Below are 20,869 nucleotides of genomic sequence, written 5' to 3' on the forward strand. Positions count from 1 at the left end.
TCAAGCGCGGTTCTGCTGATTTTGGAGATGTGTTATTGATGCAGAGGAATATGAGGACATCTCCACCAAACAAAGATGTACTTACGGTATTTAGTTAAGCGGAAGTACCCCTGTTTGGTGGCGATTCACCTCTTTGTAGTCTCCTTGTCTTCTCTTGATGAGGATTTACGCTATCCCAGGTTTGTGGATGAAGATGCTCGAGCAACAATCACATTGCTGAAATGACATGCACACCTCAAGGTCCTTTACACGGCTATAATGTAGAATATGCACATGACATGTACCCAACGAGGTAGCATTACTAACTAACCAATTCAAAGTTCTCCATTTGGAAGACGTTTTCAGCAAAACTGTGGACTCTTCTTGGTAAAAATTAGGTTTGATTCTGGCCCTGGTGCTAATTTCACGGAAATTAGTCCTCAACAAGATGCACTTACAAATTCAAACATAGCAGGTGCCCCAGCTGAAGCTCCACTTCAGTAAAGCACAAACGATCATAACATCTTGGGCTTTGTGTAGTTAACGCAAGTGTGTTTCCTCTCATATTCCACATTGAAAAACGATATGAAGTGATTAATGGAGGTGAATTAATCATTGATCTATTGGTGCACAATCTGATGTGTAGTGACTGTGATGAGTTGGTTCTCTTTTATGGTCTTCTGGTGAGAGTAGAGTCCATGGTTCTTCTTTTTAAATACCCCAAGTATGTAAATGCCCAAAATGCATAGCATCACTCACAAACCACTCACAGACATACACAGGCACTCACAGTCCCACATAGGCACTGATAGACCCACTCACAGAGCCATACAGGAACTCAACCACCCACTCAGACACTCACAGACCCACACAGGCATTCAAAGACCCCCACAGGCACTCACAGACCTACTCAGTTCAGTTCAGTTAATCTTTATTTCGGTTTAGCAAACCATAAAAGATACACATTAACAAGTATCACATCACAATGAAAACACTTCATAACATAATCTTTCAAAAATGTACCGCTAGGGGCACTAATCAGGCGGACGCCCACACCTGGATCTCACAGGACCCAGGATGCCTCATTTGGTGGTAAGGGGGGGATTGAGGGAGGGGGGGTGGGGTGCAGGGCGGTGGAACAGAACGCATCACCTCTACGAAGGATACATTAATTTTATAGAGAGTGGAAAGAAGGAAAAAATTAGAAGGACAGGGTGTTTTTGGAGATGGAACATAACTCACCTAGAGGATACGAGAAATCTTGATGGCTAAGATTAATATACTGTCAATGAATATTTGTGGCCTCAATTACTTAAAAAAGAGACAGAAAGTTGCGGAGGGACTTAAGGTATCTGGAGCAAACATTGTTTGTCTTCAGGAGACGCACATTAAGGGGTCTGAGCAATACCTACTAAAAACATTAGGATACCAGCTCATAGTGGCCTCAACGCAAGGGACACGTACCAGGGGAGTTGCTATTTTAACAAAGGGTGGGGGGCTACAATTTCCAAGGGCTATAGCGGATAAAACAGGACGATTTGCAATAGCAGAATGCCACTACAACAATGGGGAAGGCAAGTTAACATTATGCACTATATATGGTAATGTTAGTGATGATCCCGATGTTTTGAACAAAGTTTCTAACGAATTAACACATTGGCCTCTTCCCTTGATTTTATGTGGAGACTTAAATATACATCTGCCTAGCGAATGGTCCATAGATCCAGGGTTTACATATCAGGGTAGAAAACGAAAAGTTTTCCAAGCTTTAAAAGATATATGTATGCTACATGGTTTAATTGACGGCTGGTCAATGAAACATCCAGGGGATCCTGGTTACACCTATTATTCACACCCACACTCAAGGCACGTAAGATTAGATTATATGTTAATGTCTAACTCCCTGAGAACAACATGTCAAATCGACAGACTCCCTAGAATTTTATCAGACCATAACCCGTTGGAGCTTAGCCTCATGGCTGGCCCAGAGAAACCCAACATAAACACCTGGACATTTGAAAGGGCATTATTGAACAATGAAGTATATTGTCAACATATGAGAACCTAGATCTCTGCTTTTTTAGAGGTTAATGTGGGATCTACCACGATCGACATGGTGTGGGATGCACTGAAGGCCTGTGTCAGAGGTGAAACAATGAAATTCTCCTTTAAATATAATAAAGCAGAAAAACAAAAAATGGCACTATTAGAACAAGACTTAAGACGAGCAGAGGTGGAACTCATTAAAGCGGTACAGGAAGGAAGGCCGACAGACAACGAGGTATGTAGGGTAGCAGTTTCTAAAAACTACATTTCTGAAATATTAACTGAAAGAGCCGTTGCTAGAGCCCGCATTCACAGGGAAAAAACATATGAGCTAAGTGAAAAAGTGGGACACCAATTAGCCATTAGAACTCGAGAAGAGATATCATTTGCATTAATAAAAGAAATTAGAGATCCAGACTTGGGCTTAAGATTTGAACCCGCAGAAATAAGATTGGCCTTCCAAGGGTTTTATAGGAAACTATATCACGAAGAAGCTATAGAATGTGGAGAACCCCAAACATATCTGGTTCCATTCACTCCCGACCACCTGGGAATAGAAGATCAAGAGCTCTTGGATGGTCCAATCTCCTGGGAGGAAATATTACTAGCATTAAAATCCCTGGCTAACGGGAAAGCAGCGGGTATGGATGGGATCCCCACCGAATTTTATATTAAATTTGCTCCCCAACTTAGAACCATCATGACAGCATTGTTTGAGTATATTTTTCAAGGGGGGACCCCTCCAAGATCCTGGTCACTGGCTAAAATAATTGTTTTCCCTAAAAAAAACGAGGATGTCAAGGAATTGGGTTCTTATCGTCCCATTACCTTGATCAATGGGGACTCGAAAATCTACTCAAAACTACTGGCAGCACGGCTGGCACCCATTATACATAAAGTAATTTCGGAACGACAACATGGGTTCGTTCCCGGACGATCAACAATCGATCACATACAAAGAGTTATTTCTCTTTTTGATTACACGGGAGTGACAGGAGACCCTATGGCGCTTATATTGCTAGATGCAGAGAAGGCGTTCGATAGGGTCTCCTAGAAATTTCTGTGGGCAGCCATGTCAAATTGTGGGATTGGAGAGAAATATATAACAGCAATCAAACAGCTTTATGTAAAACCCAGTGCCTGTGTTTTGATCAATGGGGTACTCTCTGAAAGCTTTGCCATCACTAGGGGTACAAGACAGGGGTGTCCCTGTTCACCCCTATTGTTCGCAATTTACATTGACACATTTATACATAGACTAGAAAATAATGCCTTAATCCCCCCAATCCAAGTACGAGATTTAGAAACAAAATGCCTGGCATATGCGGATGATATAGCCATTATTACAGGAGACCCTAACAATGCTATAAAATGGATAGAAAGAGAAGCCCATGACTTTGGTAGAGTGTCAGGTTATAAACTGAACTCTAACAAAACTCAGATAGTGCTCAATAATAAAATCACAATGAGGGATCCAAGGGTAACTGACAAGGCAACATACTTAGGCGTGAGTATTAGCGCTAAAATTGAAAATATCGTTGATGACAATATTGAGCCCCTCATACACCATACCAAGAAAAAACTGCTTCGGCTACATAATTTACATCTGACTATTGGGGGTAGAACCAATGTTGTAAAGATGCTATTTTTTCCTAAATTTTTATATTTCTTCCGCTCAAAAGGTTTAGAATTTTCCCCACTAGTTTTTAAAAAAATTGACACTATGTTTTCACGGTTTGCGTGGGGATATAATAGACCACGTAGAGCACTTAGATGGATCACATTACCTAGAGAACGAGGTGGATGGTCTCTCCCCAATTTTAAACTATATTATTGGGCTACAGTGCTAAAATATAGTGTAAATTTATTAATCAACAACTCGGATGGCCGCAACATACCCTCTCCTCAAGAACTGATCCTGGGGGATGGGAGCGCTGGCTGTCTGTGGCGACATGTAAATGATGACTATTTCAAAAAGGTGAAATTCAAGACCATTTGTAATGTTGTTAAAGTATGGGGTAACGTTAAAAAACTAGTAGGCTTAGGCCGGTATTCCTTCTACACCCCAGTGTCACAAAATATGGACCTCCCAGAAATATTCCGGGACGCATGTATGCAGAGATGGATTGAATCAGGGGTTAGACAACTCGGGTGTTTCTTTACAGTAAACAGATTTAAATCATTTGATGAATTAAAATCAGATTTTAGCATGACGAATAGGGATTTCTTTAAATTTCTTCAGGTAAGAGACTTTGTATTAAGGAAAGCGGGGGGTCGTATCAGATTTCAACCTTGCCTAATTATAGATAAATTAATTTCAGCAAAAACACCAAGAATTGGTGAAATATATGCAGGGCTGAACTCATGTTTACCAGATGATATGGACAAACATGGGGCGGCATGGCAGATTAGGCTTAATGTGATTCCCCAAACAGCGTTCGATGCCTACGAAATGTCACGCACCTACTTAATGTCGATGAAATTGCAGGCACAGTTCTATAAGACATTTTTTTCACTTTACTATACCCCTTACAAAATATCAAAATGGGGGCCTGGGAAAGGTAGAATCTGTCCACGTTGCGCACACCCCGCGGCGGACTTAGTTCATATGTTCGCCTCATGCCCTATATTAGCAAATGTATTAGCAGAAATTTCTGACTTTCTCTCGGATATTGTACAGTATAGGGTTTCCATTACAACTGAAGAAGTCATGCTGGGTACATCTAACATCACTCGACCAATACAAAGTCAAGGACTGATTTTTGTAGCAATGGCCGTCTTTAGGCTATGCGTAGCATCAGCATGGATAGACCCGATACCACCGTCATTCCTACAATGGAGAGCAAGGCTGCTGGCGACCTGCAGCTTGGAGGTTGCAATCTATAGAAATAAAGGGAGGGATAAGAGGATCCAGGGTATGAAGATATGGGCGCCATTGCTAGCCTGGATTCAAAAGGAATGACTGTAGGGGGTATAGAGGCAGGCTGTTTGATGTAAGCAAGATATATCTTTACCGGTTCGCTTCCTCTTTCCTGAAATTGAATATGTTAACAAATATTCTCTCCATGCCTTAAATGATGTGTACATGTTCTTCTTTCTTTAAACTGAATATGCTCAGAAATATTTTTTTCCGTATTGAAAATGATGGGTACCTGTTCACCGGGGGAAGGGTGGGGTTGGGGATGTGTGTAATAAATGTGAAACTCAAATAAAAACTGTTAAAAAAAAAAAATGTACCGCTAGACCAATGCATACATTTTAGAATCAAGTTTCTAATCTGAGACCTTTGTTAATCCTTAAAAAATAAATATATTTAAAACACTTTTTACAAGTTTTAAAGAGATCATAAAAACATTAAAACATTGAGGAGTTACAGCAGTTTTCATTATAAAATACCAGCAGCCAAGCTTACTTCCTGATTTTCTTTTTTAAATACTATTAATACAAAGCAAAATATATATGCCCAGGATAGTGTTCCAACTTTTTTTCCTTTTAATACTGCATAGCAAATATTATAATGCTAATAATATTCTTCATGTACTAACAAAAGTGCAAGTTCAAAAGACCAGTGTGATTTTGTGATATTAAGTTAAAATGTCAGTGTGAGAAGTTGGCCTGATATATGATGTTTCCAATTCTGGAACCACCTTGTATCAGTCCAAACAACCCTTATGGTGTCTGGTTGTAAGTCAACCTTATTAGACAAGCTATCCTAGGGGTAGCATGGACTAAGCAGCCTTAAAGGCTTAACTTAAGAGGTCGTGTTAAGCGAGCTGTTTTACCACATACAATCCTGTAATATCAAATGAAAGGACACCACACAAGTATATATTATAAAAATATATGTATTTATTACTAAAAACAATCCCCAGTATTCTTTATGAACAAAGGGGCACAAGCGTTAAATCAAAAGCACAGTATAACATACAAAGTTGCACAATTATGGATGAGAGCGAGGGGCCACTCAGACCATATATTAAGAAAGTGGTATAAGAGATACCAATCGAACAGTGGTTAGGCTTAGGGCCTAGGGAATCACTGGGAGCAGTCGGGACAAGCAATGCTGAAGTCGGGAAAAGCCCGCGGGATTCGGGTGCAGTGCTGAAAACACACGCATGCACCAATGCAAGTCAATGGTGCGTAAAAGTTAAGCAAACAGAGTTTAGGGACACTTCCGCTGAACCTAGAAAGACAAAACTTTAGACACAGACCCTAGAGGTGTGTACCAGTGTGGGAACACCGGCGTTGCAATGTTACCTCACCCACAGGAAGCGGGTGCACAGGGTCGAAGTTGAGTCGGGTTTCGTCACGCAGGTTCTTGGTGCTTGGAGCTGAAAGGGCTGCAGGCGAGGTGAAGGAGAAGTGTCCGGTGGAGTCCAAGGGTGGACTCAAGTCGAAAAGTACCTGAAAGCAGAGGGGACAGAGTCTGGGTCACTCAGCAGTGACCAGGGTGGAACCAGGATGGAACCAGGCAATGTCGGGCGCAATCAGGTGGTTGTCGAGGAGCTTCTCTCCGCTGTCACGTAGGCTCTGGGGCATCTACGACGTCCAGGAGCGGGTCACGATCTGTTCCACGTAGGCTCTCACCGTCGGCGCTGTCGGCTTCAAGATTGGAGCAAACAACACTTGGCAAAAGCAATCCACGCGGAACTGGAAGATTGCTTCTCACTCGGACCAGGAAGGTCAGAGTGGGGGCTCCTTTTCAGGGGAGCTGGTGCAAATCTGGAGCAACCAGAATCATAAGTTGTATTTCGTTTTTCGTCGGCACAGGGGCCACAGGCCAGCTGGCAAGGGACTGGCCAACGCGTTGAGCCAAAAGAAGCAGAAGGGCCCCACGCAGCACTCGTCGAGTGTGGAGGGCTGAACTTCGGTGCAAGAGTGGCTCAGGGTTGGGGCTTCTCAAACCCCGGTGTACAGCTTCAAAGGTCACTCGTGGGCTGCACGGTCAGCGTCTCGTGGTCTTTCCAAGATGGCGTGCCCCACGCTTCCGGTCGCCTCCACGGGTCTCAGCTCTGCAGGGACTGTGGATCGGGCTGTTAGAAGGCAGGCAAGCTTGATCTCGTCGATCTCTGTCAATCGAGTTCCGGCGGGAACTGCAACAAAGCAGACATCGAGGTGCTGGATGGTGCCTGTTTGCACAGGGTGGTCACTCCTTGACCACAAGGGAGATTCTTCAGTCTTCTACGTTGAGTAGGATGTCGAAGGGTCCAGAGTTTCGTTTCTTATGTTTCATCAGGATAATCTGAAGTGCATTGGCACTGCTCCCACTCTTATTCGAATCTAGGGGGCTGGATTACCTGCTAGGTCCCCTCCTATGGGTGGGACCCAGGAAGTGGGTGGATACACCCCCTTCCTTTGATCCTGGCCACGCTGGGACGGGGTCTGGAGTGCCCCAGAACCGGTTTGGCCGGATTATGCAAGGGGCAGCCTTGTGCTCCCCATGCAGTGTCTGGTTTCTTTCAAACCTCCCTGCTACAATCCACTATCTCCTGTCTGGGGGGGTGTAACACCGCCCTGCGACAGGAAACCCTTTGTCCAGGCCCCCCTTGGCTGAGTTTCGGTCAGCTGCAGGGGGTCAGACCTGTGTCTGTGGCAAAAGCATCCATTTTGTGGATCTGAGGCTCTTTTAAAATTAACCGCATTTCAGCAAAGTAACATGTCTTCTCCCTCTAGAGGGGTGGAATGCTATCCCCGTCGCCAGAACTGGCGAGGGGATAGTATTCCAAATCGTATGACACCTTACACGACATGTTTTGATAAAGCCAAACAAAAGTTGCTATATAACCGCGAGGATTATAATGCACTTAATAGTATATGGTATGGCATTATCCTGAAACAGCTTAGGGAGTTGTTCCCGACAGCTGCAGATAGGCTCAGCTCATGCTAGGGCTCCATCTCACATTAGACCACGCACTCTGCCTCCAGGATTGATGAGGCCTTCCATAGGAGTGGCTCACAGGTTTATATGTGTCCAGATATAGGTTTAGGTATAGGTATACTATACCTAAGCAAGAGGTGATTACACCAACTTGCCCCAGCTGAGTGATCAGCCAGTTGTGTCAATTTAAGAACCAGCCAGGGGTGGCAAAAGATATGCTGCAGCCCCTGGTAGGCCTTGGTGGCACCTATGCCCTGGGCACCTATAGTGCATTATACAGGGGCTGACAAGGAGTCCATTTCCGATTGGGGTATGTACCTAGGGTACATGGAATCCATTTTACAGAGAGAGCAGATGGCCTGGGGCCCTGATTGGCAGGGAACCAGGTCAACTAAGTCAAAAACCAGCTAAACACAAGGCAAAAAATCTGGGGTAACCATAGTCAGGTAGCCACCTTCCTACAGTCAGACCTTCCTTTCTTCTTAATAAGCTTACTCCAAACAGGTACCTACTCACACTAAAAACCACAGTTTGAGAAGTGTCGGTTTTTAATATTCTTTTTGCCTCATTGCAGGATCTTATACCCAACAACCGGCAGATGGGTTTGATCTATGTACTTCTATATTTTTTATAAGCTTGGCAGAAGAACAATATATGTACATCATTTTCTTTAGCACCCGTATGACATAATACACAACACTCCAGACCTTCCTCCCCTTGTTTCTGGACCCATTTTCTTGTATTCGAGTTTGTCTATAAAACACTTTATCGGAATTTCAAATATAAAGATGTTGCTAACTGGGGCTGTGCTTCATCCAAAAAGGGCTCGAAACTCCAGGTCGGTTTCATCAAAAGAAACCGTATTGTTAAAGTACCAGTGGCTGAGTTATGATGAAGGCTGTCTTGAATGGAGGCCCAGAAAGTTGGATTGAGTACTTTCTTTGATGCCATAGACAATCCAGCAGGTTCCTCCCAAAAATGCTTAAGTCCTAAATTATGGAACGAAACATGGACATGCTTCAGCCACGGTAACCACCATTTTTTAACCTTAGAATTTCCTCCAGCCCTTCCTTATAATGTACAAGCTAAACTGTTGACCACAGTCACACCCAGAACTACAATGGTTGTAAGATTGCCTGGTAATCTATACGGCGTATATTTAGGTCCATTACAATAGGTATGAGCGGTGTACGCACTAGAAGGCATAACAATTTCCTAAAAAACGTATTTTCTCCCACCACAAACGTATTACTGCTTGAAGGTCCCCATAGTTCTGCCCCATATAGGGCTGCCGATTGTGCCCTATAATTATATACTTCAAGGGCAGGGGATACCGCTTTGGATAAACTGCTTCTGTGTTGCTTTACTATTGGTAGAGCGTTTTGGAGTAGGATAGACTTACTTTTCTCCAATTGCGGTTTCAAAGTCATTTTGGTGTCCAAAGTAATATCTAGATAATTAAAACTCTGCACATACTCTAGCTTCTAGTTTTTAACAGTTAAGCTCTTATTAAAAGACTTATGTGGATTAATTGCCATGAATTTTGTTTTGCTAGAGTTTATTTCCAGACCCTTAGCTTCACAGTATATCCCAAAGGTGTTTATTAGACATTGTAAGCCTTTGGGCATTTGGGAAATTAAAATAGTATTGTCCGCAAATAAGAGTGCAGGTACTGGCACCCCCCCTAGTTTGGGACAATCATGTTCGCAGCCCAATAGATGTTCAGGAATATAATTTACATATAGTGAGAATACGGTGGGTGCCAGCGCACATCCTTGCCTTACGCCCCTGTTTACCTGAATTGGTTCAGTAAGTTCTCCCTAAGGACCCCATCTAACCCTTGCAAAACTACCTTCATGTAATCCTATTATTTGCAAGAGTATTTCTCACGGAACCCTTTGATTTTTTAGAGATTTCCAAAGGAGATTTCTAGGGGTGAGGTCGAAGACAGTCTTCAGGTCAACAAAGGCGATATATAGATGGCCCTTCTTAAATATTGTGTATTTCCAACTCATGCAGAGAAATCTAAAAACCTGGTCAATTATGCTGGTTTTGCCTATCAAAAAGCCCGCCTTGTACTTTGATAAAATGTTGTTCTCCTCAATCCAATCATTTAATTTTTTTTTACTTTGCCGAGCATATATTTTCTGTAAAACATCTATTAAACTAATTGGTCAATGCGAGGGTCTTGGCAATTACCTTTTTTTAAAATAGTTGTAATTTCAGCCCCTTTCCATGATTCTTGAATAGGCGCATTTGAGGCAACTGAATTACATTAAAAATTTATATAAGGGTCCCAAACTTCTTTACCATTTTTCCATAGATCTCCTGGTATCTTATCTGGCCCCGGTGCCTTCCCCTGTTTTACTGCATCTAGCCAATGTTTCATCCAAGCGAAAGTGAAGGGGTGCTATAGCCAAAGCGGTTACATAATCTTGTGGGATAAATTCTACCATGCTCATAAATGCTGCATATAAGCTGGAAAATTGCTTACCCCTGTTTTAGCGTCTAGGAAGATGTCCTTGCTACATCTCCCTGTTTTGTTACCTTTGGATATCAGGCGCCAAAATCCCGACTGATCTTTGGCCTTGGCTGCCCTAATTAGTTCAGTCCAGATGCTATCATCCCAATGTTTTTTAGTTTGGGCTAGTAGCTTCTTGTAGTTACTCATTTTCTCCCTTAGAGCCTCTACATTTTTTTGCTTTTGTTGCCAGGATAAATTCTTTTTTTGCCTCCCTGCAATCATAATTATACCAGGGATTATCTGGATTAATCTCCTCTGTTGTTTTCTTATTGCGTTCTTTGGGAATCCTACTTAATATAGGTATCAAAGCTTCTGTTAGTATGTGATGTATTTTTATAATTGGGATCTCTAAAGCAGACAGATTGACATACGGGGAAATAATCTCCACAAAAGTATCATAAATCTGCCCCCTATAGAAGGCCATTTTAATGCTCTGCGGTTATTGCTAATTAGAGGCTCAATGATACCACCATTGATATCTCCTCTCTTCACAGGTACTGGATGTAAAAATGTGCCGCAAGCGTCAAACATAAGGGCAAATGGTCGCTCTCAGATCTATCTTCGATTACCAAATCATGTAAAATTGGCCACAGGCCATTAGATACCAGTATGTAGTCTATGTAGCTCTTAGAGTTACTCCTACTAAACATGGCAGCATTCGGACTGTCAGAGGGCAGGCGAGCGTTGCAAGCCCGAAGTCCATGTCCCGAAAAAAGTCTTATCAATTCTGCGACGGCTCATCTACAGGGTACTATCGGACTACTTTCCAGCATGGGAATATTGTTAGCCATGTCTTCTTCTTCGAAAATATTTTTGAGTCCCTCCACAGGTTCGAATTTACGATTAAAATCACCCCCCGCAATTACTATTGCCCTTGAGTTAATTGCACACAAAAATTGGTCTAACTGTTCAATAGCCACAGATTCATTACTTGCTGGGCTAGGTCTGTTATAGATATTTATAACCCTGTCCCTATTTACACCCTGTCCCCCTTGACAATTCGGTAAATTTACCGAATCGGTATTTACCGATTCGGTAATTGAAATTGATTCCTATGGGCCTCAAGGCCCATAGGAATCAATGGCAAATACCGAATCGGTAAATACTGATTCGGTAAATACTGAATCCTAACGATTCGGTATTTTTTACCGAATTATAACCTACATTGGATTTACCGATTCATAAATACCGAATCAATACCGAATTCATAAATACCGAATCGGTAAAATTCGGTATTTATGAATCGGTAAATCCAAATTACCTACATCTAGCCCTATATGCTTTAAATCCCACTTTGTGTGGTGTTTCCAAAGCCCATGTTTCTTGTAAAAAAATAATCTCGCCTTGTCTGATATATTCCTTCCACATTACACCCCCTTGGTTTCTTTTCAGCCCTGCAATATTCCAGGATCTCAATCTGATCTCTGTTGGGCTTTCCTCCATGCTTTGCTCGTTAAATACTCCTTCCATTTCATTTATAGCTCCTTGAGCTTCCTGAAATTCACCAGCAGAATTAAAATTATAGTTGCAGTTAAAGATATCTCCTCCATTGTTCTGAAGTGGATATATATTCTCTGTTAGTACCTCAATCTCATCAGGGAAGAGTGCTAACCGTACATCTAAAGTGTCGCGTACTGTAGCTGTCTCACATTTATTTGTAATGCATGTTACATCCTGATGACTATTCCTCTTATAAATTCTTCCTACATCCTCTTTTAGGGTACCTAAGTCAATACCTACATTGGCATTCTCTGCAGTAAATTTCACAGCTTCACCATAGTTAAGAACGGTAGGCACCAGAACTTGTACATTATCCACGGGAACCATTTCATATTGCAATATGGGAAGTTGTCGGGCTTGGACATCTAAATCTGATAGAATCTGAAATCTGTTAAGCATGGAGATCGGCGTGGGTTTACTTACAAAAGGCCCAGTTGGCGGTTTATGGAAATATCCCAAGGAGAGTGCACGGATACTAGTATTTAAGCTATAGGTTGACTCACAACAATTTAATAAAGAGCAAACCATCTGTGGCCTACGAAAATGTATTATAATACAGTCACTAATTATACCCTTAGATGATTGTCCCACCCATCCCAATCTACGAACCATTAACATTTCCTTTACATTAGATGGGTGGAATCTTTTGTATTTTTTTAACCAATCTGTAACTTTGTTATGCAAGTCAACCGACGTCTCTCTCTGCTCCTCCCTAAGGGCAGGAACACCAGCCAAGATTAAAACATAAGGGCATGAGGCAGGGGGTAAGCTCAACACATCTTCATTAGGTTTCAAATGGTTACCAGTTAGATCAACTCTTATATCATTATTTGAGGGTCTTGGTACAATTCCTAAGGCTAAGCGTTCAGCATGATTTTGTGTACCTACTCATTCCATCCCCTTATAAATATCTTGCATTCTCCCTTCTGTACCAGTATGAGTAGAGTTTAACATATGGTTATCTTTGGTTTTCCCATCTGTAGCTACAGATAGTCCTATCCACTGTTGCTCTCACTTCTTTTCTTTCTGCCTCATTCAATTGTTTACCTAGTATTTCACTACTTACATGTTTTATAGCAATATCCACTTGGTCTAGTTTACCCCATAAAAGGGCCAAGTTCTTTTCGACTATATCGTGGACACGGGCTAACCCTAAACCTAATACAGCGAAGTCCTCGGTGGCTAACGTTTCAGTCATAACATCCACATTATTAATATTCCTAGGTACAGAGGGAACAGAGGGTAGTAAAACCACATCAGTTTGAGTACCAACAGAATTACTTCTCTGTAAAACAGCTTTTACATTATTAGCACGATTTAACATATGAGATCCCTCGGCATTCTTTGACTTTTGTGCCCGACCTCCTGTTTCTGTTTCACTGGTAGTTCTGCCACCTTCCTCGCTTCTTGGTTGGTTAGAGTCCGTGTCCTGGTAGCTCTACGTGGTACTTCTAGTGAAACGGGTGCTGGTGGGTTTGAGTCTGGCACAGAAGCAGTGGGTAGCCCATTTGTCGGAGTTCTGGGCGGGGATATATGTTCAAAGTCTCCCCCATTGCCCAGTGATAATCGTCTCTGGAGAGTAGATGGGTCTAGGGAAAGACGGTGCTCAGTTAATTCTATTTTGTGCGTCAGTAGTGACTCAGCTCTAACTAGAAATGCGTCTAGGGTACCCACAACACCCTTTCTCTTTTCCATATTGGAATACAGGAACTATTTGCCAAAATAGGGAACCTACAGATGCACAATTGTATATAGTAAAACACAGACAGATTCACAGTACCGTCCCACAGGAATTATCAAGTCGATGTCCAACAAAAGATCCAGATCTCTGGGGGGCGCCCCAGCCCAGCGTGCTCCGGGCTCTGACGAGAGCTCTCTTCTTATGCGCCTCCCGGCGCTCGAAAACTGGCATTGGGGCGCTAGTTCTGCTGGGGCTTGTAGTCCCTGGCCAGCGTACTTGCTCGTGGCCGGGACCTTCAGGAATGCCCAAGTGACTCTGTTGGCGGTGGTGGCACAAGTGGTGGAAACAAGGCTCCAGGTGAGTCCTATTCACAGACCCACACAGGCACTCACAGATACCAAGGCACTTATACACCCACTCACACACTTACACAGACACTCACACACCAACTCACACACACAGAAGCACTCACAGACCCACACAGCCACTCACACACCCACTCTCAAAGGTGACAGGTAACAGTTAGAATTAAAACATTTTAAAAACTTAGAAATTCACTGAAAAAACAAAAGCTATAGAAACATTATAGTTAGGAAACATTATTTCTTTTAAATTTAAATTCACTGAAAAAAGTAAAGGTTACAGCAACGTTATAGTTAGGCTCAGATTTCACTTGCACAAAACCATTGAAATTTAACAGTTATAGTTACCTGAGCTAACTATAACTTGCGCCCCCACAATGCACTGCTTATGACCTCTCATATTAGAACATTCATGACATGGTCAATGACATCACTGATGACATCTCAAATGACGCCACTGATGATATCCCTGATTACATCAGACACACCCCCTCCAAACCTCCTCACACACCATGCAGTCTCTCATACACCCACTCTTATGTCCACATACTCATTTGCAGCCCCATGCGACTATTCACACACCCACTCACTCATCCATAGAGCCACTCATGCGCCCACTTACTCACCCATACAGCCACCCACACACCCACTCATATACCCATACAGTCCCTTATCCATACAGGCTCTCAGACAGGCACCCACTCACCCATACAGACACTGCCTCACCCACTCACTCATCCATACAGGCACTCAGACACCCACTCACTCACTCACCTATCAATCAATCAATCAATCAAGACACTTCTAAAGCACGCTACATACCCGTGAGGGTCTCAAGGCGATGTGAGGGGGGGAGGGGGTGCTGCTACTGATCGAAGAGCCAGGTCTTGAGTAGTTTCTGAAGGCCAGTATGTTTTGGGTCTGCCGTAGGTTGGTGGGGAGGGTGTTCCAGGTCTTGGCGGCGAGGTGGGAGAAGGATCTGCCTCCAGCTGTCGTTCTTCTAATGCAGGGGGCAGTGGCAAGGGCGAGGTCGGCAGAGCAGAGCTTGCGGGTGAGGGTGTAGAAGTTGAGTCATCTGTTGAGGTACGCTGGGCCAGTGTTGTGGAGGGCTTTGTGTACATGGATGAGGAGCTTAAAGGTTATCCTCTTTTTTTGTTTGAATTTGTTTATTGGGTTTTAGATTGCATTTACATGAACAATACGACAGTGATCAATCAAGGTAAACGAGCATTACAAAAATTAAAGTCATAGAGATACAATTGAAGACGTGGATTCTGTTAGGCAATTCACAGGTCGGGGTCATTGTCTGTCTATCGCCCTTATCTGTGTGCTTTGGTAGCACGTATCACGTGGCATCCCATCATAGCGTATGCACCCCCCATGGGCGGAACCATCTCGAACATGTTAGTCTGTCCACTGCACCCGTGGGGGGGTGAACTCGTGCCGCGTCAGATACTGTGGGGGTGGTGCTATGGGCATCAGGAATGTGGGTGTGATTCACAATAACATGTGGCATCGTGGTGTCTCCATGCGTGAAGTCAATCAGCGAATAATATGTACGTGTAGCACTCTGTCTAGTTCAAGCTTGCCTTCTTACCCAGGAACTATGGGGGTGAACCGATTAACTTGGGGGAGGGGTGGAAGTGAGGGAAGGACGGGAGGGGGGGGTTTCTAGGTCACCGTGTCCAAGCACAGAGTGCATATTCTCAGGTCGTTAGGTATAGGCCTATTGCGAGCGTTGGTGAATTGTGTCTGGGCGTCGGAGGGTCGTTGATTGTGGTCTCTCACGATAGGTGTGTAGAATCCGTGATATGTTTATGGAAGCATGGGGGCTGGTGTCGTCGGTCGTATCTGGGATTGTGTGGCTGTAGGTGACTCCTGAGGGCGTGTCGCCTGTGTGAAGGTGTATAGTAGTTGGGCCCACTCCAGGGATATGGGATGTTTGCGGTGTCCCCGTACCTCCTCCTCCCGGAGTATCTCTTCCTCCGCCTTACCCCATTTATGTACCGCGCCGACCCATGCTGCCTCTGGTGGTCCCGCCGGGGTCCTCCAGTGCATGGCGATACCGCGTTTCGCCAGGAGGATTGCTAGTGATAGGAATCGGTATTGCGTTTTCTCAGTTTTCCATTTGCGGAAAATTCCGAGTGCGCATGCCTCCCATGTGTTCATGGTGGCAATGGTCGTGACCTCTTCTAGGGTTCGATGGATCGTGTCCCAGTACCGGCGGAGAGTGGGGCAATCCCAGAACATGTGCCTGAAGTCTGCCCCCGGGGTTCGACATCGGGGACATTCGAAGTGAGTGTCCGGGAAGAATCGTTGGAGGCGGCTCGGTGTGAGATAGGCCCTGTGGAGGACGTTGAATTGTATGTTGCGGAACCTTGCGTTCCTGGAGACTTTTTTGGGAAATTCCAGGGCTGACCTCCATTCCCCGTCATGGACCACTCTGCCGAAGTCTGTCTCCCACTTCTGGCGTAGAGACTGGAGGGATGGGAGGATTAACGAGCGCACCGCCCTGTAGAGCCATGTTACTAAGTGTCTCCCCACCCCCATGTGCAGGATTGTGTGAATCACTGGATGCGTCGCGGGCTCGCCGGCCTCTGGGTTCCAATGCGTACCGCTGCTATCTAATAATTGCCTATGGAGCAAAAACTGTCCCGGGGGTAGGTCGTATCGGTCCATCATCTGCTCAAACGTCTGCAACTGTCCGTCTTCTAACAGAGATCCGACCTCCGTGATCGCCAGCTCTGTCCAGACCCGAAGCGTGCCCGGGGAATAATACAATTCCCTGCGAGGGAAACCCACCAACGGCAACAAAGGCGAATACGGTGGCTGTGTTTTGGACATGCGGTGTATTTGCATCATGCATGTTCGGGCAACGGACGCCTGCAGGGGCCGAGTCCGCAGGGGTTTAGTGCCGGGCAACAAAAGTCTGACGATTACGGCCTGCGAGAGAGGACCAGTAGCTGTGATGGTTTCTCCTGTGTGGCGTCCCGCCGTCCAGTAGGACAGCCACTGGAGCTGGGCCGCTAGAAAGTATGCCTCAAAGGCCGGCGCACCCAGTCCCCCCTCCGTGGTAGGCAGGTAGAGTGTGGAGAGCGCCACCCTTTTTCGACCTCCACCCCATATCAGGTCTATCAGAAGAGTGTTCAGTTCTCCGAAGAATGATCGAGGTGGGATCACTGGGAGATTCGCGAAGCTATACAGTAGGCGGGGGACCATAATCATTTTTGCCAGTGCCACTCGGCCTATGGGCGCCAGTGGGAGTGTCTTCCAGAAGTTGACCGCCGATCGAAGACCAGCTAGCGTCCTACGATGATTCCCTGTGTATAGGTCCTCCGGGGTGTGGTACAACCGTACTCCCAGGTATCGGGGGGCGTCAGCATTCCAGGCGAGTGATTGGGTACCCATTCGAATTTCGAAGGGGGCCGTATGGGGGCTCAACGGGTATATGGATGATTTCCCCCAGTTGACCCTTAGGCCCGACACTGTCGCAAACTCCTCTAGCGTTCTCCAGATACACGTCAGGTCGCTCGTGGCATCCCTAACATAGATCAGGAGGTCATCTGCGTACAGAGATACGCAGTGCCACAAGTGCGCTAGGGGGATACCCCAGTCTGCACCCTCTCGCCTTAGGCGTATCGCCAGAGGTTCAACCGCCAAAGCAAACAAGAGGGGTGACAACGGGCATCCTTGTCTAGTTCCTCTGTCTACGGTGAATTCCGGGGAGATATAGGTGCCGATCCGGACCCTGGACTTGAGTTGTGTGTATAGGAGCTTGGTGTAAGCGATTAGGCGGGAGCCAAAGTTGTTCTTGGTGATGACTTCGAACAAATATGGCCATAGGAGGGTGTCGAATGCTTTCTCTAGGTCTAGTATGAGGCAAGCTGCATTCGGGAACTGGGCTTGAGTTATGTCTTGGACGTGGAAGAACCTACGGAGATTTTGGGATGTGCTGCGGTTTGGTACGAATCCGTTTTGGTCGGGGTGGACCAGTTGGGGTACAACCTGGGCATACCTCGTCGCTAACAGTTTCCCTAGGATTTTACAGTCCGAGTTAAGTAATGTGATCGGTCTGTAGGATGATGGGAGTTGGGGGTCCCTGTGTGGTTTTAGGAACGACACTATTAATGATTCTCTGAGGGAGCGTGGGAGGATTCCCGCTGTGAGTGCATCTTCGAACATAGTCGTTAGACGTGGGGCAAGGTGAGCTAAGAAAGTCTGGTAATACTCGAGGGGGAAGCCGTCCATGCCTGGGGCCTTGTTTCTGGCAAGCGTCCCTATCGCTGCCTTAATCTCGGTCTGTGTTAATTTCCTGTCTAGATCCTTCCGGAGCGCTGGCGAGACTTGGGGGATTGGCAACGGGAGTAGGAAGTTGGACGCCACGAGGGTGTCGCCTTGGCTGGAAGTCTGGTATATGTGCGAGTAGTATGTGTAGAAAACCTGCATGATCGCTACCTGGGAAGTTTGGAGGTGACCGGCCTGGTCTGTAATTTCCGTGATAGGTTTCAAGTCAGGGTCCTGTCGAGCTAACCATGCTAAGAGTGTGCCACCCCTGTTGCCCTCCCGGTGTACCTTACTGGCGTATTTTCTGAAGTTGTATTTACGCATGTCCCTCAGTGTCTCAGCGTATTTTGTCTTAGCCTCTGCTATTTGTAGCTGGGTCACCTCGCCGCGGTCATCCGCTTGCAGTATTGTTGCTAGCTCCTGTTCTGTGGTGTGTAATGCGCGTTCTAGTACCTTTCGCACTCCTAGCACTTGCTGAATGCAGTGTCCCCTCGCCACCACTTTGTGTGCATCCCACTCCACGAGACTAGAGGACGCCGAGCCCGCATTGAGTCTGAAGTGTTCCTGCAGGTGTTCCCCGTGATCATGTGTGAATGCCTGGTCTGTGAGGCACTCCCGAGGGAGCTTCCAGGTCGGTACTGGGGGGTGGGGCGGTTTCCATCGGAGGGTCAGGGCATGGGCGTCATGATCTGATAGCACTCTGCCTAGGTAGTCTGTGTGTCTAGCTTTGGCGTGTAGAGCAGGTGAGCAGAGAAATCGATCAAGCCTCACTCGAAGGTCGTGTGGAATGGAGTGAAACGAGTATAGTTTCGTCGTGGGGTTCAGTGCTCTCCACGTGTCCGTCAGTTTCCAGTGTCGAACCCACTCGTTGAAGAGTTCCGTCTGTCTGTATATTGGTGACCGTGGTGGTGGGGGGCGGGACCGGTCGAGGGTCGTGTCTAAGACACTGTTATAATCCCCTCCCAGTAGCCAAGGGGTGTGGGTGTGGTGTGCCAGTGTGTTCGTGAGGCGAGACCAAAAGGCGTTCTGTTCCACATTGGGGGCATAGATACTGCCTATCAGGATAGACTGTCCATCCAGTTGCCCTTCCAGTAGTACATAGCGTCCCTCCTTATCTACCACCCTGGATTGTTCACGGAAGGGGACTCCCGGTCTGACCCAAATTAGTGTGCCCCTGGCAAATGCGGAGTACCCCGTGGCACAGATCATACCCCTCCACTTCCTCTGTAACTTGCTGACTTCAGTCGTCGTTAAGTGAGTCTCTTGTAAGAGTGCTATATGCGCCTGCTGTCTCTTTAGATAGGCATAGACTGCATACTGTTTGCTTGCCGTGTGCAGCCCCCTGACATTTAGTGTGATAAAGGTAAAGTCCGTGTTAGGGGGTTTTGTCATGTGAGGATGTCAATCGTGTTGGCCGGTGCACCCGTCGCCCCTCGGCAATACCCAGAGCCACTCTCGCTCGCATGACCTCCCTCTATATATAGTTCCACCGTGACCAGATTACCATCTCCCGTGTAGGTATCAGAGTTGAAAGGGAAGGGACGTAACACGGAAACAACATATGGGAAACAGTCCCAACTGAAGGGGCCCATTACAAGGCATGATGAGCCCAAACTGTGCATCTCGTTCTGTCTCTAGTTCGTTTGGTATGAGGGGGTGGTGTAGCGGTGGAGCCACGATCTCGGGTCAAGGCCACCCGCCGCATTGTGTCTCTGCGTGTGTGTATGCTACCACCCATACCTTAGGCGTGTCTTCCCGGCGTCTCTCGTCGGCTGGTTGCTCCGTCATCTCAGTCTTACCGCTGGATGTGTCAGTCGCCATCAGATGAGTGTATCCGCCGTCTGCGGGGTCACCAGTGGCGGGGAGGCGGAACCATCTCTGGAGGTGCGGACGTCACTCTTACCCTCATCCTCGGATGTAAAGATGTGGGGGCCTCGATCCGTCTCTTGTTCGGCGTCCAGTTGCCTGATCTCCGCCGCTGCCTGAATGGCTTTCCGTCGGTCTGCTATGATTTGTTCCAAGTCTGGGACGCGTTTGACATTGGGCGACGGCGGTCGATTCAACTGCGTGAGAGTGACCTTTCTGGCCCGGAGTCGCCGCCGTTTGTTGGACTCAGAACTCAACGGTGTATCCTCGCGGTCTGATCGAGGCTGACTGCGATGATCCAACCAGTGTCTTGCCTCCGCGGGGTCCGTGAAGAAGTGTGTTGTATCTTCATAGATGATCTTGAGGCGGGCCGGGAACAGGAGGGCATATTGTATCTTATGTTGGCGCAGGGTTTGCTTTACTGCCAGGAATGTAGCGCGTTGGCGTTGTACTGCCTGAGAATAGTCCGGGAACACCATCACGTTTTTGTCTTCCACTCTGAGGACTTTAGCTTGCCTGGCCGCCCGTAGAATCGCGTCCCTGTCCTGATAATGCAGAAGCTTCAGAAGGAATGGTCTGGGCGGGAGGCCAGCCCGAGGTCGTCCAGTCGGGACCCTGTGTGCCCTTTCTACTGAGAAGAACGGCGTTAGGTCTTGGGTCCGGGTGAACGTTTTTATCCAGGTCTCTATATATCGGATAGGGTCTTCTTTCTCCACTCCCTCCGGCAGGTTGATCAGACGTATATTGCT

This window comes from Lissotriton helveticus, chromosome 1_2 (genome assembly GCF_964261635.1).
Source record: "Lissotriton helveticus chromosome 1_2, aLisHel1.1, whole genome shotgun sequence".
Classification (NCBI taxonomy): domain Eukaryota; kingdom Metazoa; phylum Chordata; class Amphibia; order Caudata; family Salamandridae; genus Lissotriton; species Lissotriton helveticus.